The sequence below is a fragment of the Muntiacus reevesi genome, chromosome 22, assembly GCF_963930625.1.
Source record: "Muntiacus reevesi chromosome 22, mMunRee1.1, whole genome shotgun sequence".
Lineage (NCBI taxonomy): Eukaryota > Metazoa > Chordata > Mammalia > Artiodactyla > Cervidae > Muntiacus > Muntiacus reevesi.
The window spans coordinates 29,203,007-29,223,126 of record NC_089270.1 but is presented as its reverse complement, the minus strand read 5'-3'; the positions used below and the strand labels follow the sequence as shown (position 1 = coordinate 29,223,126).

General features: G+C 41.8%; 1 protein-coding gene across 1 annotated transcript in view; it reads left to right on the top strand.

Annotated features, from left to right (window-relative positions):
* The first annotated feature begins 16,254 nt into the window (after positions 1-16,254).
* SLC4A4 (solute carrier family 4 member 4) overlaps positions 16,255-20,120 on the top strand; it is a 351,114-nt gene continuing 347,248 nt past the window's right edge. The window contains exon 1 of the mRNA XM_065914665.1: positions 16,255-16,331. The gene's annotated coding sequence lies outside the window, so the exon portion shown is untranslated. The remainder of the gene's footprint in view (positions 16,332-20,120) is intronic.

Here is a 20,120-nt window from a genome sequence, read left to right as displayed (position 1 = left end):
CAACTAAAACAATGTTCCTAAAATTGTTCTGTGCTTCTTTATCAGTAATGATTCAATATTTGGCAGAGATTAGGGGTCATGGAGCTAGAAACCAGAGTCATACAGGTAGAAAGAGATGACTTTAGTGGAAGTGATTAGTAATGCTAACTGGGAAGAAAAAATTAAGCTAGGTTGACCAGAGGAATATAAATACTTTAGAAAGTTAATCTATTACTCTACCATTTTCTTTGACTTTTACTTCATCGTGAGAATGGTTAGGGTGTGGGCTCTGGGTTTGTTATTCTAGTTTTATTAGGTTGTCTAATTTAAGTGGCATGGGAATGTCCACTTCATTGGATGTGCTTTTAGTGCCTCTGAGGAATTGACCCCACATCAATCATCATTTTAAATCTAGATGAACCTACACGAGGTAACAGGATGCTCAGCTAAATATTTTGAACTAGTACTTTCACACCTCCCTCCAGCTCTAAAATGCGAGATATAGTCTTTCGGTCTGTTTCTTTCTGCAGTGGTGTCTCAGAGTAGTTTTGTGGCATTCCAATCATTGATGCAATGTAATTGACTCAGTCTGCTGCAACCACGAAGTTGGCCGAGTGAAGTGGCATGGTAGAGTCTGCAATAAAACAAAACAAGAGGTGTAAAGACATACTAACAAGACTTCAAAGGTAGATCTTTTCATAAATAAACATGTTTACATTCCAGTGTGTGTGTGTGTGTTTGTGTGTGTGTGTGTGTGCACGTGCGTGGTCATGTCCAACTCTTTTCGACCCCATGGACTATAGCCGTTTTCTGTCCATGGAATTTTCCAGGCAAGAATACTGGAGTGGGTTGCCATTTCTTTCCTCTTCCAGAGGACCTTCCCAACCCAGGGATTGAACATGTATCACTTGTGTCTCCTTCATTGGCAGATGATTCTTTACCACTGTGCCACCTGGGAAGCCCTTACATTCCAGTATATTTTATTAATGTAGTCTGCTTTTAGTTTTAACCAGGGTTGGCAAAGTGTGGGCTTAAGTCTGGCCACAACCATTCATTTGCATATTACCCACAGCTGATTTCTCACAACAGTGGCAGAGTTGAGAGTAGTTGAGACATAATGTATGGCTGTCAAAGCCAAAATCACTTACTATCTATACAGAAAAAGTCTGATGACCCCTGGCTTAAATTAATTTCTAATCCTATTTCTTACTGAGTGTACATTCATGAAATATAACAAGCCCCTAAATTTAAACTATTTGGAAAACAGATATTTGTTTTGAAGCCATTAGAGCACATCATTCAAAAAAATGACATGACCCAAAAACTTTCATATGGAAGCCAGGGCATTCTAAGGCTCTAAATACTGAGTATGTCAGCTTCTTTCTTTGAAAAGAAATGGGAAAAGATATATAAACACACAGTAGTTACAATTTTTTACTGGGTTCCTGATCTTAACACTCCTGCTAGAGTACCAATACTGGGATTATCCATATGGCATAAGAGTGAAGGCAGAGAGTAGGGCCAAGGGCCTTGAGTTCAGTTTATTTTACCCATAAAAGACTAAAAGTTTCATATTGATTATGGATCTGCAAGAGTAATCAAAACTTACTGGCTCACTCAGGAGTTAAATATGATCCAAGATCAACTAAAATAACTGCTGTCTCAGCGATGTAATTTATTGTTAGTGCTTGCTATAGTCACTCATATGAAAGAGTGACCACTCACTAAATATTTCTGATTGTTGTTGAGGTACAACAAATTGACTTTACTCACTCATAGGATGGCAGGCACGAATTCCTAGGAAAACAATTCACTTTTAAAATTCAGTACATTATTTTAGGACAGTTTTTTAAAATCAAGGTATTATTTTGAAAAGAAAATATTGTTGTGACTTCCCTGGTGGTCCAGTGCTTAAGATTCCACACGCCCAGTGCAGGGGCTCAGGTTCGATCCCTGACGGGGGAACTAAGATCATGCATCCTGCAAGGCACAGCCAAAAAACAAAACAGAACAAAAAATCCTACTCTCCAAGGCCAAATTCTCTTGTTTCACACTTTTTGAAAGAAAGATGAAGAGGAAACGTTGATTGTTAAGAGAAGAAAAAAAATGTAGAGGGTTGTCTCTGAAAACAAAACAACTTTGTGTTCCAAGCCCCTAAGCATCATGCAGGAATTGTACCTATCAGCAGTCTATTCTATTGGTAGCTCTACTCATGTGAACCTAGCAATAGCTGTAGGAAAACTGCTTATGAAATACAGGGAAGTCACAAGATTTGAAATGTGGATATGTGCCTTGGGGCTTTAAAATATGGCCCCATTTGACTTGAGCTTTTATCAAAATTGAATATGCTTTACTACCAAACTTAATTTTACCAAGAATTAAGTGCCAAGTTTACGTCTGAACTTGATTCTTTGTCTGTCCCATAGTCATATGGCTACTCAACCTTTATTTGAAGAGGTAAAATGACAGTTTCAGAACTTTGAGAATTGCATGCTCCTCTCAGAATGTAGTATTCAACTGTACAAGTAGCATCTTGTAGGATTATAGCTTGTGTGTATTTATTCCCTGAATGTTTGATTAACAGGCTGACCTGGATACTACTGCTGCTTAATGACATACCCCAACATTTAGTAGCTTACAATACTCATTTTATTATGCTCACAGGTTCTGTGGGTCAGGTCAAGTAACAGCAAGATTGTCTCTGCTCCACAGTGTCTAGGATTTTAGCTGAGAAAATGCGAGGGCTGAGGGGTGATTCGATGACTGGGGGCTAGAATCATCTGGAGGCCCCTTCACTCCTATGAATGAGGCCTGTCTGGAAAGGCTAGAACTGTCAACTGGACTGCCCATAGCTGGCCTCTTCATGTGGCGCTTCAGGTTGTTTGACTTGGGGCCAAGCATGTTAGCCTTAGAAGAGTTGGATTTCTTATGTGGCAGCTCAAGGCTCCAAACATGACTTTTCTAGCAAACAAAGTGATAACTGCATCATCTCTTATGACCCAGCCTTGAAGGCATACAGCTTCACTTCCACTGTATTCTGTTGGTAGAAGCAGTCCCAAGACCATCCAGATTCCAGGAGAGGAGAGTTAGACTCTGCCTATTTATATGGGAGTGGTAAGGTTATATTGGGCTTCCCCGGTAGCTCAGTTGGTGAAGAATCTGCCTGCAGTGCAGGAGAGCCCAGTTCGATTCCCGGATCAGGAAGATCCCCTGGAGAAGGGATAGTCTACTCCAGTATTTTTGGGCTTCCTTGGTGGCTCAGACAGTAAAGATTTCACCTGCAATGTGGGAGACCTGGGTTCAATCCCTGGGCTGGAAGATCCCCTGGAGGAAGGCATGGCAACACATCCAGTATTATTGCCTGGAGGATCCCATGGACGAAGAAGTCTGGCGAGCTACAGCTCATGGGGCCGCAGGGTTGGACATGACTGAATGAGAACACACACGAGATTACATTGGAGACGAGGATGTGGGAATGGGGATTTTTAAAAAGCTTTCTCCAAGAGTAAACCTGTAGTAAAGTATACATATTTTAAGACTCTCAAATCAACATACAAGCCAAAAAACTCAAGCAGTATGGTAATCCCATTAGGTGAATGTAAAAAGGAACACATTTGAGTCAATTCTAATGAGGTGGATGAACCTAGAGTCTATTATACACAGTGAAGTAAGTCAGAAAGAAAAATACAAATAGCATATATTAACACATATATATATATGGAATCTGGAAAGATCGTACTGACGATCCAACTGGGAGGGCAGCAAAGGACACAGACAATTTGGACACAGTGGGGGAAGGAGAGAGTGGGTTGATATGAGAGAATAGTATTGAAACATATATATTACTGTGTGTAAAACAGCCAGTGGGCGTTCAATGTATAACACAAGGAACCCAAAGCCAGTGCTCTGTGACACCCTCGAGGGATGGGATGGAGAGGGAGGTGGGAGAGGGGTTCAGGAGGGAGGGGGCATATACATACCTAATGCCGATTCATGTTGATGTATGGCAAAAACTATCACAATATTGTAAATTAATTATCCTCTAATTAGAAAAATGGATGAAAAAACCATTAGCTGAATACACTGTCTTTTTTCTTTTTTCAGAAAAAGAGAGAGACTTTTATTTCTTTTAATTGAACAAGTGCCACCATCTAACCTTTAGAGTAGAAACATCTTCTGCAAGCCTTTGAGCAAAGGGAGGTGTTGAATGTTAGAAGTGACTCAGTTCCTTGGCAACATTACCAAGACCCTCTTTGGGAAATATGCCCTGCCACACTGGCCAAAAAAGGGGATACACAATTGAGAAAATATAAGTATTCAGTGAAATGTTAACATTTCTATGATTTGATATTTATAACAATTCGATGTCTAGAAGTTATCTCAAACCATCTATATTCAAAACAGTGTTCTATTTCTTCTTCCTAAATCAAAACAGCGATTTTTGTCTTCTCAAATGTGGTCTTCATCAGGTATTAGGAAATAGCACAATTTCTCAGTCAAAACTTAGGAGCCATCCATGATTTTTCTTATCCTTCCAATTCTTCAATCTAATCTACCACGTCCACTTAGTTTTACCCCTAAAGTGCTTCTGAAATTCACTCACTTCTCCCCATCTCTATTACTCTCTCCCTAATGCAAACCATCAGTTCCTTTCTAATCCATCTCCGTTTAGTATCGTTGTTCAGTCACTCAAGCCGTTTCTGACTCTTTGCCACCTCATGGATTGCAGCATGCCAGACCTCCTAGTCCTTCACCATCTCCCGGAACTTGCACAAGCTCATGTCCATTGAGTTGGTGATGCCATCTAACCATCTTGTCCTCTGTTGTCCCCTTCTCCTCCTGCCTTCAATCTTGCCCAGCATCAGGGTCTTTTCTAATGAGTCATTTAGTATTAAGAACACATTTTCCAAATCCTAAATTTGATCATGTGCTACCCTTGTTTGTAAGTCTTCAGTAGCTTATGATTGCTCTTAGAATACAGTATTAATTTCTTTCTGGCTCTATGAAACTGTGATATCTGGCTCCTGCCTTCCCCAAACCTCACTTCATATCTTCCTTTGCTCCTTGTACTCTACCCTCACCAACCCTCAACTCCCAATAGTCTTTGAAACTGTTGTCTCTGTCTGTTTTCCTCACAGTTTTCCATACTGCTGACTCTTAAAGTCAGTTGTTAGCTCCTCAAGTCTTCCCTGACCAGCCAATGTAAAGTACTCTATCTTATTACTTTCTTGTTTACCATCATATTAATTTCTGTAATAGAAATTATTTCATACATTTGCTTACTTGTTTATTGCCTCTCTTCCCAACTAGAATTTAAGCTCCTTGAAGACAATTGCCTGGTCTGTCTTGCTCACTCCTGTTTCTTTAGTATTTCATTGGATCTTGTACATAATAGACTTTCCAAAAATACTTTTTTGAAAAATAAATGAAAGATTGTTTAAAACAATGAGAAATCATAACTTAAGCCTAATTTCTCATGAAAACATATCCTTATTTTACTAAAGAATATGACTGAACACAAAAGATGATTTTTAAATTAACAGCCACAAAAAAGTAAAAACTCACAAGTGCTTTCTGAGTTCAATCCAGTCTTTCAAGTGGGATCTTGCTATATTTGAAGTTGTAGTTGTCATTAACTCAGCCTAAGCTTCATTTATTCATTCTTTATTTATTCATTCAGTTTTTAGTGAGAGCATCCTATATTCATGGCGTTGTATTAGAGGAGAAGAATCTGAAAATGTAACACATCCATCTCCTACTCTCACAGAATCTACAATTTTGTGGGGGAAATGAAGAACACATACTGAAAGCCTCATTACATTGAGACGTAAGTGGCACAACCTAAAAGCTATCCATACAGAAAAGAGAGAGTTTTTTTGTACTGAACTAATCAGGGAAGATAATAGGGATTAGGTAGCACTGTAATTTGGTATTATTGTTTAGTTGCTAAATCGAGTCCGACTCTTCTTGACCCCATGGAGGGCAGCCCGCTGGGGTCCTCTGTCCATGGGATTTTTTGGGCAAGAATACTGGAGTGGATGGCTATTTCTTCCTTCAGGAGATCTTCCCAACCCAGGGATCAAACCCTCATCTAGTGCATTGGCAGGCCGATTCTTTACTGACAGCCACCAGGGAAGCCCAGCACTTTAACTGGATGTTTAAAAATAAAAAGGCTTTCAACAGTTGGAGATGGAAGTGGAGGAAAGAAAGTCATTCCTGGTAAAATAAATTGATCCCAGCCAGTAACCAGGACCTAGAAAATGAAATGCATGCTTAGGAAATGGTGAGATGCCCACACATCAAACTATGTATGGGGTCAGTAGCGAATACTGCTGGCTGAAACCTGGTCAAGCAAGGTCACTAAGTCAAATAATCTGGACTTTATTCAGTAGTTGATAAAGAGCTTTGAAAGTGGTGTTGTTTAGGGAGGGCAGGAGCTTAATAAAACAGTGCTTTAGGAGATTAACCTAATTATGTGCAGTTTAGACTGAAAACAGGGGTGGGTGGGTTGTAAGGAGCCCAGACTTTTTCCACCAAAGACCATGTAATCTGAACTTTCTTCATGTATCTCCTAGGGATGGATTGAGGAATCATGGTAGAGAGGAAAATGTGGAAGTTTAGGCCTAGTTTCAGAACCCTGGCTCCACAACTTTGGCCCATGTTTCTGATCTTCTGTTTCCTTAACTGGATAATTTTTATCCTGTCTCACAAAGATTAGGAAGTTTTTGACACATGGTAGCTATTATTAGTTATTGAACACAGCATTGAATTTATTTGTTTAAAATATCTTAGCATTACACTGGACTACTTCCATCTGCTTGATTGGTGGTCTATGATAAAGCAAGATGATGAAAGCAGTTTGTTAGGATGGCACCACTATACCTAGTATGTCATATTTTCTTCTGTATTCTCTGAAAAATCACCTCCATCTACTTGATTACCCTGCTCTTTATTCCAAATAGTAACTGCAGCATCAGCAGAAACTTTTGAATAGTTGTTTCTCTAAATGGACTGTCTTTTACTCTTGCCAGGATAGACAAAGTGTTAAATAAGTACTCAATACTTATTGTATTTTAATTTAATCAAAGAAGCAGTAATGGAATTTGAGGGTCACTGGCTGGAGCAGCAAGAGCTATCTAGCACCTAGCACCCTTCCTTTCCATTTTGTCCCTCTTTAGGGTTTATTTTAATACCATCCTTGGGCCAGGATGCCACGGTACTGGTTCCAAGACATCACTGCATCTATGAAGAAATGTGAGTACCAAGGAGTGATTTAGTGATTTATTTACTTAGTGATTTACTTTCCCTGAATCAAAGTTATCACAGTACTCAAATGGAAAATTGAGAGGAAAGGGATTTATTTTCTAATTATTTGAAAATTACCTTCCTCTTTCAGTTTCTGTCTTACCATTATAGATGCTAGCACAGAAGTTTCTGAATGATTTTTGTTAAATACTAAATGTGTTTACTAATACTAACCTTTACATTTAAGCAAGTAAATGCTGAAGGAGATTTTTTTTTAACCCATTTCTGTGTAATGCTGGATGAAAAGTTCATTTATGGTAAACAGAGATGAAAGTCTTAAAATTTAACTTAGAGATGAAGATTGCTATTGCCAGCGTATATGCGTTTAGTCCCTTAGTCCTGTCTGACTCTTTGCAACCTCATGGACTGTAGCCCGCCAGGCTCCTCTGTCCATGGGATTTTTCAGGCAGGAATACTGGAGTGGGTTGCCATTTCCTTCTCCATGGGATCTTCCCAACTCAGGGATTGAACCCACATCTCCTGAATTGGCAGGTGGTTTTTTTACTACTGAGCAACCAGGGAAGGCCAGGCCAGGGCCTATTTGGTATTTACTAAAATAACAATGACAATACCAGGATACCAAGAAAAAGATTTTCTTCGACTGCTTATTTCAATATGAAAAATTAAAAAGTTAAGAAGGGAATGGAACAAACAAATACCATAGTGTTACCAGTTCATGGAGAGTTATTAATGGCCTTCAAACACATGTATGTTGTATGTCTATTTTATGCCCTAAAGGAATGACTGTGGCTAGAAAGCACATACACGTGATTGAAGTTAAAAGAAAACAGCACCAAAAAAATCTCATTTTAAATGTGACTTAAAAAGCAGCCACGGTTAAAACAATAACAACAACAACAACAACAAAAAGCAAACTCTAGTGCTTCAACTTCCCCAAATTCTGGTTTTGGATAACTGAGTTCTCAGAAGGTATACACAGGTGTTTATATTACTGTACATGGGCTCTGTCAGCTTTGATTGAAACTGGAGCAGCAGATGTAATTTAAGTATCACATTGTATAGATTTCTCCAACAATTAGCCAACTCTCTGGATCAGATGTTTAAGTTCACAGAGCAAGACCAACCCCCAACTCCAAACTTCCACCAATTTTGAGGAAATCTAGAACAGAGTTGATGTGTAAGAAACTATGGAGTCTGGTACTCACATTGCTTCTTTTGGTAATGGGAGTGATAACACTATGAGTGAGTAATAGGCTTATTATGAAGATTAGCTGAGTTCACTTAAGTAATTAGAACAGTCCCTGGAACATGGTAATGACTATGTAGGTCTTGGCTATTAACAGTATTAGTGTTATTAGTGGGATAATTTCAATAATTTCAATATTTTCAGCCATGTAATAGAAATTGTCAATAGAGAGCGTAGTTCATATAAATTTTCATCAGCAGAAGGGCAGTTCTGGAACTGTGATGATGTAAGTGTGTAACGACTATCAACTGGGCTTAGGAAGATGGAGCCAAATTCAGGCCCCACACCCCCTTTTTTCTAGCTGTGTTTGTTAAAGCTTGTGTTTAATGCCAAAAGAGATCATCTTGACTTAAAGTTAGCCTCGATGACCACATCATTAAAAAAAAATACACCATGATCAATCATCTTGAAACTTCAGACCTTAATTATGCAAAAAGGAAAATATGCCAAAATATTAGCAGTCATCTCTGAAGGAGGGTATTTCTCATGCCATTCCATCTAATTTGTCTCTGTTGTACAACTTTTTAAAATAACAAAACTGTTACTACTATAACAGACAAAAAAGCAACATATTTTCATTTTTGAAAAGCAAACAGCTATAAGCAAAAGTACAGCAAGATGCCCAATAAAATGTTATTTGAAAACTTTGCACTGTATTTTTATTTGCCCAGGTGCAAGAAAAGCAGCAATATTGTAAGATCTTTTCACTCCATGACACTGATTTGAATGAAGCCCAAGTGGGCAGTGAGCAAACCCCATCAGCACGGAATGGCATTCAGTAACTGTGAAAGTGTTCAGACATTCCAGCACTGTCACTGGTGTCAGAGTAGCCACTATTTCATAGTTTGTAAGGAGATTAATCTTACTGTCTATCAGAAGGGTTTCTTGTGAATTATATATTACAATAATATGTCATTATATATTACTTATATGGAAAATAGCAATAGGCAGGAAAATGAAATTATTTTTATATTTTAATTCAACCTTAGGTTAAAAAATAAGTCATTGATCTACAATGACTCAAAATTCAAAAACTTGCAAGGGCTATAGTGAAAAGTCTATCTCCCGTTGCCTACCCCACAATCACCTAGATCTTTTTCCTGGAGGTAAATACTGCTTTTAGTTGTTTTTATATCCTATCCTTCCAGAGATGTTTTATGTACATGCAAATAAATACATAGATATGGTTCAAAAGTTATAGATTAGGAAAAGTGATGTTTTAAGGAATTTGTGGAGCCTGAACCTGTCTTAATAGAAATGTATTCTGGTTGAGTAAGGTTCTCTCTTTTTAATGCACCACAAAAATGGATGTGATTGACCATTCTCTAAATAATTATTGAGTTCCTACTATGTGTAAGACTCTGTGTCAAATGCTGTTTGTCCTGTCAAGTCGCCTTTAAAATTTTAATACATATTCATTTTATCACTCAGATCTATGTGCTCAAACATCACGAAGTAAGAGAGGCCCTGTCTGACACCCACTCGCAAATGATTCTCCCTATCCTCTCACTGTGTTTTGTTTCTTTTGGAGTTAGGGTGAGTCTATAACTTCTGACCCATATCTCTTTTGAGAATGAAGGAGAGGGCTATGGCCATGACAGAGGAAAAACAGGGGTAAACTGGAAGTATCAGCTGGGATGGTTGGTCACCCTATTTGTACCATTTACTGCATTTTGCATTCCAAGGAAATGGAGATTATCTTGTTAATTTATTTGTTCACTTGTAAGCTCCACGAAATTGGAACTTTGCTTGTTTCAGGGACCCATCACCTCGAAGAGTCCTTGACACATAGTAGGTTCGTAATAAATATTTGTGTGCTGAACAGATGACCCAATCAAGCTTCACGTTCTGTGTGGAAGTGAACCCCTTCTGGTCAGCAAGGGGAAATGGAAAAGTCATAAAGGGCAAATTTGCTCAGAATGTTTCCTCCCTCAGGGTAGGGAGCTTTTAACACTCAAATTACAATCTTGCTGTGTTTCCTGTAAAGAGATCAGTCTGGCAGATGTGTACTGGAAGTATCAGCTGTTCGGTTATTTGCAAAAGGATGGGTGTATGGTAGTCTCCGGGATAGGCCTGGTCTGGGGAGAGAATGGTCGTGGACCAGTTTGACCCAGTGGTTGGTTAATCTGTAGAAAACCTGTCTCCACGCAGTGGAACAGCCATGTCCATGTGACTCGGTCCACGGGAGAAAAGGAAGAGCAACTTTGGGGTGAGCAGCTGCCATCTGGGCTTGTTCATCCTCCAGGAGGCGAGAGGCCAGCAGGACACAGAGGAACGAGTACCTGTCTGTGCCTGGGACGGGGCTGGTGGGACACACACACACACACACAGACACACACACAGACACACACACACACACTGATTAGCAGAGTCCAAGACACACACACACACACACACACACACACACACACACACACACTGATTAGTAGAGTCCAAGACACAGACACACACACACACACTGATTAGCAGAGTCCAAGACACACACACACACACACACACACACACACACTGATTAGTAGAGTCCAAGACACAGACACACACACACACACACTGATTAGCAGAGTCCAAGACACACACACACACACACACACACACACACACTGATCAGCCCGATACAGAGGAATGAGTACCTGTCTGTGCCTGGGACGGGGCTGGTGGGACACACACACACACACACACACACACACACACACTGATTAGCAGAGTCCAAGACACAGACACACACACACACACTGATTAGCAGAGTCCAAGACACACACACACACACACACACTGATCAGCCCGATACAGAGGAACGAGTACCTGTCTGTGCCTGGGACGGGGCTGGTGGGACACACACACACACACACACACACACACACACACACACTGATTAGCAGAGTCCAAGGGCCCTGGGAGTTGGTTTTGGTAGAGAAGTCTGACGTAATTCTCCACTATCTTACCTAAAACCGGACTAATCTTTTTAATCATAGAGGGCATAGGTTTCAGTGACTTAGTAGCTCAATTTAATTTTCCTTTTTCCTTTTCCAACAGAGAGGCCTGTGTCTTGATGTTAGGCTGATGGATACAGGAGAATTCCTGTAGGGGAAAGAGGCTGAAACTCTGGCCTGAGGTTATTAAACAGAGCATTCATCATAAGTGTATCAATGCTATTTCTGAAATATTTGCATGTTTCTCTATCACGAACATATTCAAATTTTATTAAAAGAAAATATTCTAGTATCTTGTTGAAATACTGTTTTTTTGAGTGATTCTCTCAAGCTCCTTGATTTTATTACTGAGGGAACTGAGGTCTAGAAAGACTGAATAACTTATCTTCCTTGACGTGAACAGAGATAGGCTTCTGTTTTTAGATGCTAGAATCTTTTTTAATATTTGATGTTAGGTATGTGTTTTAAAAATGACAGTTGGATATGGTTGAGAGTTTAGCAGTTTAAGCTGTGAAGCAACTTATGACATGTTTAACCAAATAAAATTATTTTCCCTAGCTCATGCCATGCTGACAGCTTACAAAAACAGTGTTCACCTTTCTCTACTCCTCTTAAAAAGGGACTATGGTTATTTTTAAACTTGGAATCTGAAGGAGGAAATATAGATTGTAAATTGAGGTTGACTGAATTTATTAACGAATTTGCCAGACTGAATATGTAATTTCTGGAGTGTGAGTGAAACAAAAATGAAGTTTCTAAGTGATCTCTTTGTTTTTCTCTCTTTGTCTGTATCTTCAGTTTCATTCCTGACTAGTCCCAGGATGGAAAGAGAGGTGATTTTCTCTCTCCTTACTCTTATATCCTGAAATGGTTAATGAAACCGATTTCAGATTGGCTACTTTAATGATCATTCCATGGCAATATTGTTTAATAACAAAATAACTACAAGTCAAAATACTAGCACAAAGAAAAATACCTATTCTATATGGCAAGATTTTTGTGATACATTTACTAATTAGTCATATATTTAAAAAGAAGCTGATAATGAGAAACATTACTGATCATTCTTTGAAGTTTATAATCTATACTGTCTCCTTTTGTTTAGGGCCCCAAATAAGATGTTTATGAATGTTGCAATTTTGTGTAACTCAGGGATAAGCATTCGTTGATATCTTTTATCCTTTTTTCTTTTGTAAAACAGTATAATAAAAAATCTGAAATAATATTTATATTTATGGGCTCTGCCATTGAACAAAATCCTTTATATATAATATTCAGTGACGAGCCATCACTCTTTTTGATTTTATAATGAGGAAACTTAAATACAGAGGTCTTTAAATGAAAAACAACAACAACACTGAGGTCTTTATAAAGAGGTGTGACTATACGAAGTACACAAAGACTGAGAAAAATTTGTGGCAATAATTCTACCTGCAGGTCAGATTTGTAGCCTAATTCTTTGAATAATCATCATGGGGTCCATTAGTTGTATTATTTTTCTACGTACAACCTTCTTGCTTTAGAATCAAAGGACACCATGCTTCTTCAAGACCAGGAATGCTTGAACCACCTATTCAAAAACACTTATCTTCATTCTTGCTGGAGACATCACGCTGACATGAGGTTTCATCACCTGCTACCACTAGATGGTGCCTGTCATTGAGACAAAGGTTCTTCCTCCCATCTTTGTTTCCTTTAGGTGCCTAGAAGGACCTTGGATGATATCAAAGAAACTTGATTGATAAGCTAAAAAGTAGTGGGTTAGTATCCTAGAAGGTCATTTAGCAGGGAGAGTTATTTATTAAACAAATAAATCATTATCAGTAAAGATTACTTATACTGTTTTTCTAATTCCATTAATTTTTTCTGTTCATTTTTCTTGTCACCAAGCTGTGTGAACGCCAATATAAAATGAACAAATAAAGCCTTCTTTGGGCTCATGAGAATCAAGGGACATAGCATGTTTTAGGATCAGTGAAAAAAGGTCTCAGAATTCATTGTCCTAGCTCTGAATAGCAATAGCAAAGGTGACCACACGCAGAGATAACGAGAAAAGTTAATCAATGACCTTTCAAAAGAAAAACACATGCATCTCAATTACTGGACAATAGTCAATAGGAAAGAAAATGGAACCTGTGCTTTTAATTGTGGGATAGCAAACATCAAGTAATGAGAATGATAACAGGTTGCTGGCTTTTTGCCAAAGACAACTCTTTTTTTTCTCATTAATATAAGGGACACACAACCCCTCACCACATAGTGCTCTAATTCTCTCCCTGCCTCCTACCCTACTCTCCAACTTTATACTCCTTTCAGGGTAAAATTTTGTCCATCTTGATAGAGAAATGCCTTTAAGGGTTACCTTTATGGTTTGTGTAAAGGCCCGTTTGATGTGTTTTGCAGCAGAATATTGGAAAATGTAAGTTTCTTGGACTTTTCCTTTCCCAGTCACCAACGCTGACCATTCATGGATGGTTCACGACGATAATGAGAAATTGCCAGCTATGTTGAAATACATAATCCACAGTGTGAAAAACTGCTGAACAACAATGGCAAATTCTTAATACAAAAGTGGCTTCTCTTTTCCTGAGAACTTACTTTGGGGTTGCTGATTCTTGCTAACTGTGTGCTCAGGGACTGAAAGTTAATTTTAACATTAGTCTAAAAACAAAGTATAGTTATGTAGGCAAAATCTTTACATTATTTTTAAATAAAAAAAAACTTTTGAATTTCCCATGTTAGTGCAGTGGGTCATGTAAAATGTGTGAGCATAGACGTAACAACAGCCGGACACATGACATTAATGCATTTCAGTTTTAGACATTAGATAGTTTCTGGTCATTCCCAGTGTCTCCTGAGCACTAACCAAGGATTTTAAACACACTAGGTTTTTTTTTTAAAGGTGCAAGTATATACCTGTTTCTCAAGCTTTGGTGAGGTACAATAAATAATGTCTATTCCAGTTTTAAATACTAGAAAGAAGACTTTTGTCCCCAAGTTATTTTCCTCCAGATTTTTTTCTCCACTAGGGGTCTTATTAATTATAGGTTAGTATTGAAGAAAGGGCTTCCCTTGTGGCTCAGCTGGTAAAGAATCCGCCTGCAATGAGGGAGACCTGGGTTCGATTCCCGGGTTGGGAAAAGCCCCTGGAGAAGGGAAAGTCTACCCATTCCAGTATTCTGGCCTGGAGAATTCCATGGACTGTATAGTCCATGGGGTCGCAGAGTCAGACGACTGGGTGACTTTTACTGGCTACTGAGGAAAGAATATGGAAACAATTCTTTGGTGGAGGTAGTCAGCATGTGACATTATTTCTCGAGGGTTTTATGTGTTCCGGTGGTTACCCTCAGAGATGCAGTTTGGTCAGTGACTTCCACATGTATATTAAATATATAATATGTATTAATAGGAAATGCACATGGGCTTACATCGTATATTGTGTGGCTCAAATCCATTAAGTGGCTCCTCTCTAGCAGTATTCAGAACCTTAGACGGTGTCACTGCCGACAGTCTGTTCGTATATTTATGGTCTACTTAACTGATCAAAATGGGGCTGGGTCACTGATATATTATTAGGAGTATTATTTGCTTGGCCAAGAGGATTTAAACCTCTATCAGCCTTAGGGACAGAGTAAATACAATAATCCATTTATCCTCAAGGAACTCCCTTGGATGACTAAAGATGTTTCCCAAACTGGTTGAGGAAGACAGAAGTCATCAGTGATAAGCGAAGGACAGGCTGACAGCTGCGCTCTCCCAGACATCCCGTGCTGGAGGTGAACGACGACTTCACACTGTGCTGGCAGCGCGCTCTCTACCTGCTTCCCTCCACTCTTATAAAAGTAGCTTCAAGAGTGATCTGTCCCAGTCACTTCGGTTCTGCAAGAGAGAGGAAGCTCTCCCCGGCGGGGAACTCTTGTAAACCGGACAAAAATGCTGGAACTTAGCAGCCGGTTCAGGGCACGAGAGAGAGAAAGAGAGACAGAGAGACAGACAGAGCCAGAGGCAGAGACAGAGAGAGCCAGAGAGAGAGAGAGGGACAGAGGGAACCCAGGGAAGCGGAGGCGGCGGGTCGGGAGCCGGGGCTTCGGTCAGTTCCAGCCGGACGCGGCGCGCAGAGCCCGGGCCCCCGGGGGCGGTGCGGCCCGAGGCCCCTCCCCGCCGCCGCGATGCCCGGGCTGGTGACGCCGAGCGGCGGCCCGGAGCGGTGGGGGCCGGGCGGGCGCGAGCGAGGGCAGGGCCGGGGGGCCGGCCGAGGCCAGTCGCGGCTTTAAATATGGATCGCTGGCTCGCGCTCGTGGCACAGCCTCCGCCACCGCCGCCCTCCCGGTCCACCCCCCTCCCCGGGCTCGCTCCCGAGGGGCGTCCGGGCCGGGCGCCGCCGCTGCAGTGGTAGTTACCGGCAGGAACCTCGGCGATCCCCATAAATATGCAGGAGCTGCAGGAGGCAAAGTAGAGTAGACGCCCCGCGCTCTCACACACTCGCCCGCCGCGCACCACGCGGGCCGTGTAGACATCTGCCCCCGCGCTCGCTCGCTCCCCTCTTTCAGGGTCCAGTCCCGCCGGCTCCGGAGACCCTCCCGCCCCCGCGCCCTCGCCCGGTCCTCGCCTCCCTCCGCCCCGGAGCGCGCACCCACCCGGGCGGCAAAGTTGTGACTACTTGGGCGGGGGTGGCTCGAGCCCCGCGCCTCGCGCCGACAACTTCCCGCGGTTCGGCCCCGCCGCGCCCCGGGCCCGCGCCTCCCGGGCTCCCGCGGGCTCCCGGCTTCCAGCCCCGGCGGCGCGCCGGGCAGCGCTTCGGAGGCGGCGGCAGCGGCGGCAGCGGCAGCGAAGGCGGCGGCGGCAGCGATTGCTGCAGCCCCACACTCAACCGCCAAGCTGGACGAGCGACGGAAGCCGGACCCCAGGAGGTGAGCACCCGGCCGGGGCCGGGGAAGGAGGGTCAGCCCGGGGCAGATCCTGGAGGGGGCGCGGGCGGCCTGGGCGCGCGCGGGGAGCGAGCGAGCGAGCGAGCGAGAGAGAGAGAGAGAGGTCAGTTGCGGGCCGGGCATCTTCGGGGGCTGGGCGCCCGGCGGAGTGTGGAAGCAGATTCCGCAGAAAAGTACTTTTTTCTTCTTAGGGTTCGGAGGGGGACGTTTGCTGCACCCGCAGGGTCAAGCCCGCCCCCGTCCCAGACCCCGCTCCGCAGCGCTCACCTGGCGTGCCCGCCCGGGCTGTGGGGCCATTGTATCCCGGGGGCCGGGCTCCGGCGCAGGACACGTGTGTTCCTGCCTGGGTGAGCTTTGGTGGCCTCAGCGTGGCCGGGCACCTGCCAGAGACCGAGACATCCCCAAACACACTCGCGGGGGAGGCCGGCGGCTGGGGGGGAGGGGACTTTCGGGGCCCCCGGGGCCGCGGCCCCCACTTCACCGCCAGCCGGGAGACCGATCATTCACATCCCTCCCTGGCGCGCCGAAAGCGGGGGTGAGTCAGGCGGATTCTCCGCAAGTGGCACGCATACACACACTTATTTGCAGTGGATTTGGAAAGGGGAGGTTAAACTGGAATTGCTCTTGGCCGGCGACCGTGGAGCTCTTTCTCAGGTACTGGACACATGTGCGCCTTGGCAGGAGGAGGTGATTTCTGCTTTCTTAAGTGCATTTTGCCCGGCCATTGCCAGTCCGTTAAATAAGAGTCGCCAAAGGAAGGTAGCAGTTGGGAACATCAACAAACTGCACCAAGCCCCACAAGGAGGGAAGTTAATTAAAGAACAAAAGAATCGCAACAGCAAACAAACAAACAAACAAACAAACAAAAAAACCCCGAACTTGACAGGAAAGATGGGGAAGGAAGCCATTCTACCTCTGTTTTACCATCATAAACCACTTTTCCGAAGAGTTCCTTGTAAAACTTCCTTTTTTTCCCCCCACTCCTTCTCAAGGCCTTACCTTCACAACGTAATTGGCCCTCAGCGAGATCTTTGCAGACTTGCCAATGAAGAGCACGTAACAGTTTTGGTTTATGTTCCTCGTTTCTTTTGCCATTTCACTTCAGTGCTGGAGAAAGTTGTGGCTAATGGGAAATCGTGAACACTGGACTGTGCCAAACACACGTTGTCTCAAATCCTGGAATGGTTCCTTTCCTGAGAGACACGCTTGTACCCTGTTTCCCCTTTTCCTTGTATCTGGGACTTGGTGTTTGACTATTACCTGAATTAAACTTAAGCATGCTTTGCCCATTAGGGCTTATTTTTTCATGTTGATTTGAATCGATTGTTCACAGCAATGAGAGCAGTGTCCAGTAGCTTCTTATGGCCAACATAATGTCTTTTGAAAGGTTTCTGACTTAAGAACTCTCTTCCTTGTATCTGTCACATTAGCATTTAAGTGATATTCATGGTCATAATGGCACTTAGATTGAGGTTATTGGTATAGCTTCAGTCAAAGGAAAATGTCTGCTGCTTTTTTTTTATAGCTTTAACAACTGAGAAAAAAACTTTTACTTTCATTTTAAAGTTAAATGTAGTGATAGGATTCTGTTCTCTTGCTAGTGCATCTTGAGATTCAATAGTTTTTACTTTATCTTGGTGTCTCTGGTAAGATGACAAAAACCTGCCACATATATGGGTAGAGAGAGGAAAGTAGGACTTTTATGAACTCTTGAGGCATAGCGCATTTATCAGGGTGTGAGGGTGGGAGGGATAAGATGGGACAGTTTGATAGTTCTAGGCATGTCCACCTTTGTGAAAACAGAAAACAGACACCTTGAAGAAGGTGTCTTCAAAATGAGATTTGGAGTATCATTTAATGTTTCGGGGTCATTCTGTACCCTTAGTAGCATATATAAGGCACGCCAGCCAATGAAATATCCAGAATGAACTGTTTATGGTGGTGTATTTCTTTTAGTTCATTTTGTTAACATAAAAGGACTTTAAATGTATGAATGTTAGTGTTATTATTTTCATCTTTTAAAGGATTAGAATATATTTTGGGTTTACAACCATGTGTGAAACCACTACAGGGAATCATATTTAGAGAAAAAATGTGATAGAAAATGGGTAACCTTTGGGGCAAATTTCAGCACACTCTGGCGGTAATTTCATTTTTCACTGAGCTCTGGCAAGTATAATTTTCAGGTTCTGATCCCTCGTTCTGATAACAAGATCGATAGTCTGGCCGTGGCTTACATCTTAAAGAAAACACAACACTTAAGGAAAGGAAATACACATTAGTTGGTGAATCACGTAGATAATCAGGTTTCTCCGCCTGCCTCTGAGGGCGCTGCAGTCCGCGAGGACTAGTGGTGTTAGTCCTGTGAGAATTCCCTGCTACTTAAATGTGCCAATACACATCATCTGCCTGTTTCCTGGGGCGTTTTTTGTGTCCCTTTTTAATATGAATGAAAGCCGAGACTGGAGTTGATAGGTATGAAGATTGGGAGTGGAAAGAACAAACTCAGAAGAGAAAAATGTAGTAATGATGAAAGTTTTAAGGAGTCTTTCCTTTACATAGCTGGATGAAAAGAATCAGGGTACATGATTTGATGGGACAGAGGACGCTGTGAGCGGAACACGTATCTGGGTTCTCGCTGTGGCTGCAGTTTCTGAGGCCAACCTGTGAATTGTGAAATTTATCTATGTTGGGGAAGCCATTTAGCAAAACATATAGTTTAGGAACATCCAGAAAGTTCGTAAGACTTTACGAAACTAGATCTTGCTACTTTCAGGGATTTTTTGCATAATGTCGGAATTTGAAAGGAGGGAAAGAATAATGTTTATTTCATACAAGATCAGGGCTAAGTTGTATTTCACGTACATGTTTGCCTTTCTCCTAATAGCTAAGAGTTTGATTTATGTCACGAATAGAAAATATGCTACTGTCCCTCTAACATGAATGTGATATTTTATATCCCTTGTAGTGCACACTGTTGGTTATTTTTCCAGCAGTGAAGATGGATTTTTCTAACCCACCATTTTACTCAGGTCTTTTGTCCGATGTACATCACACACAACCATAGGCACACGCACAGGTGCACGCGTCCTCCTCTTTTGTAGAGGTGGCCGATTTTATTTTATCTGAAGCCGTATTTATGGCTGTCATAATGATTTTGGGGCAATGACTTTTATTGCATTTCTCTAGTCTCCGCAGTGGAATGGCATTTCCAACAGGGCATCAAAAGGACAGCCAGCTATGAAATATGATGGATTTATTTACCTGCTATGACAAAGAAGAGAGAAAACTTTTTCTTCCAATCTTCTTCATGATGTTCATAATTTCACCCTCGATGATACGGTCTTATTTGCCTTTGGATTAAGTTATGTGTTCGAAAAGATGGAGATGGACCTCATCATGGTGAAACCCTGTACATCTATAGTTGTTTCTAGAAACCAAAGCATCATCTTTTTCTGCAAATTAAGTAGATGTAAGGGATTATCAGGCTTGTTTAAAAGATGAGGAAGCCAAGGCACAGGGAACTTTGTACGCTTTTCTTAAACTAAGCAGAGAATTATTGGTGAGGTGGGAATGAATGTTTCATCTTTGAACTACTGATACCTGTTTCTGAAATGACTGTCCTCGAATGAGTGTTGTTTTAGTCACAGTTTTTAAGATACTAAAGCAGATAAACATTGATCCTGATGTGAAGTGAGAGTTTCTGTTCCTTGTTTATCATTCATTGTAGTGGATGCACCCACCTGCCTCTTCTTTATTTTAGGACCTGCA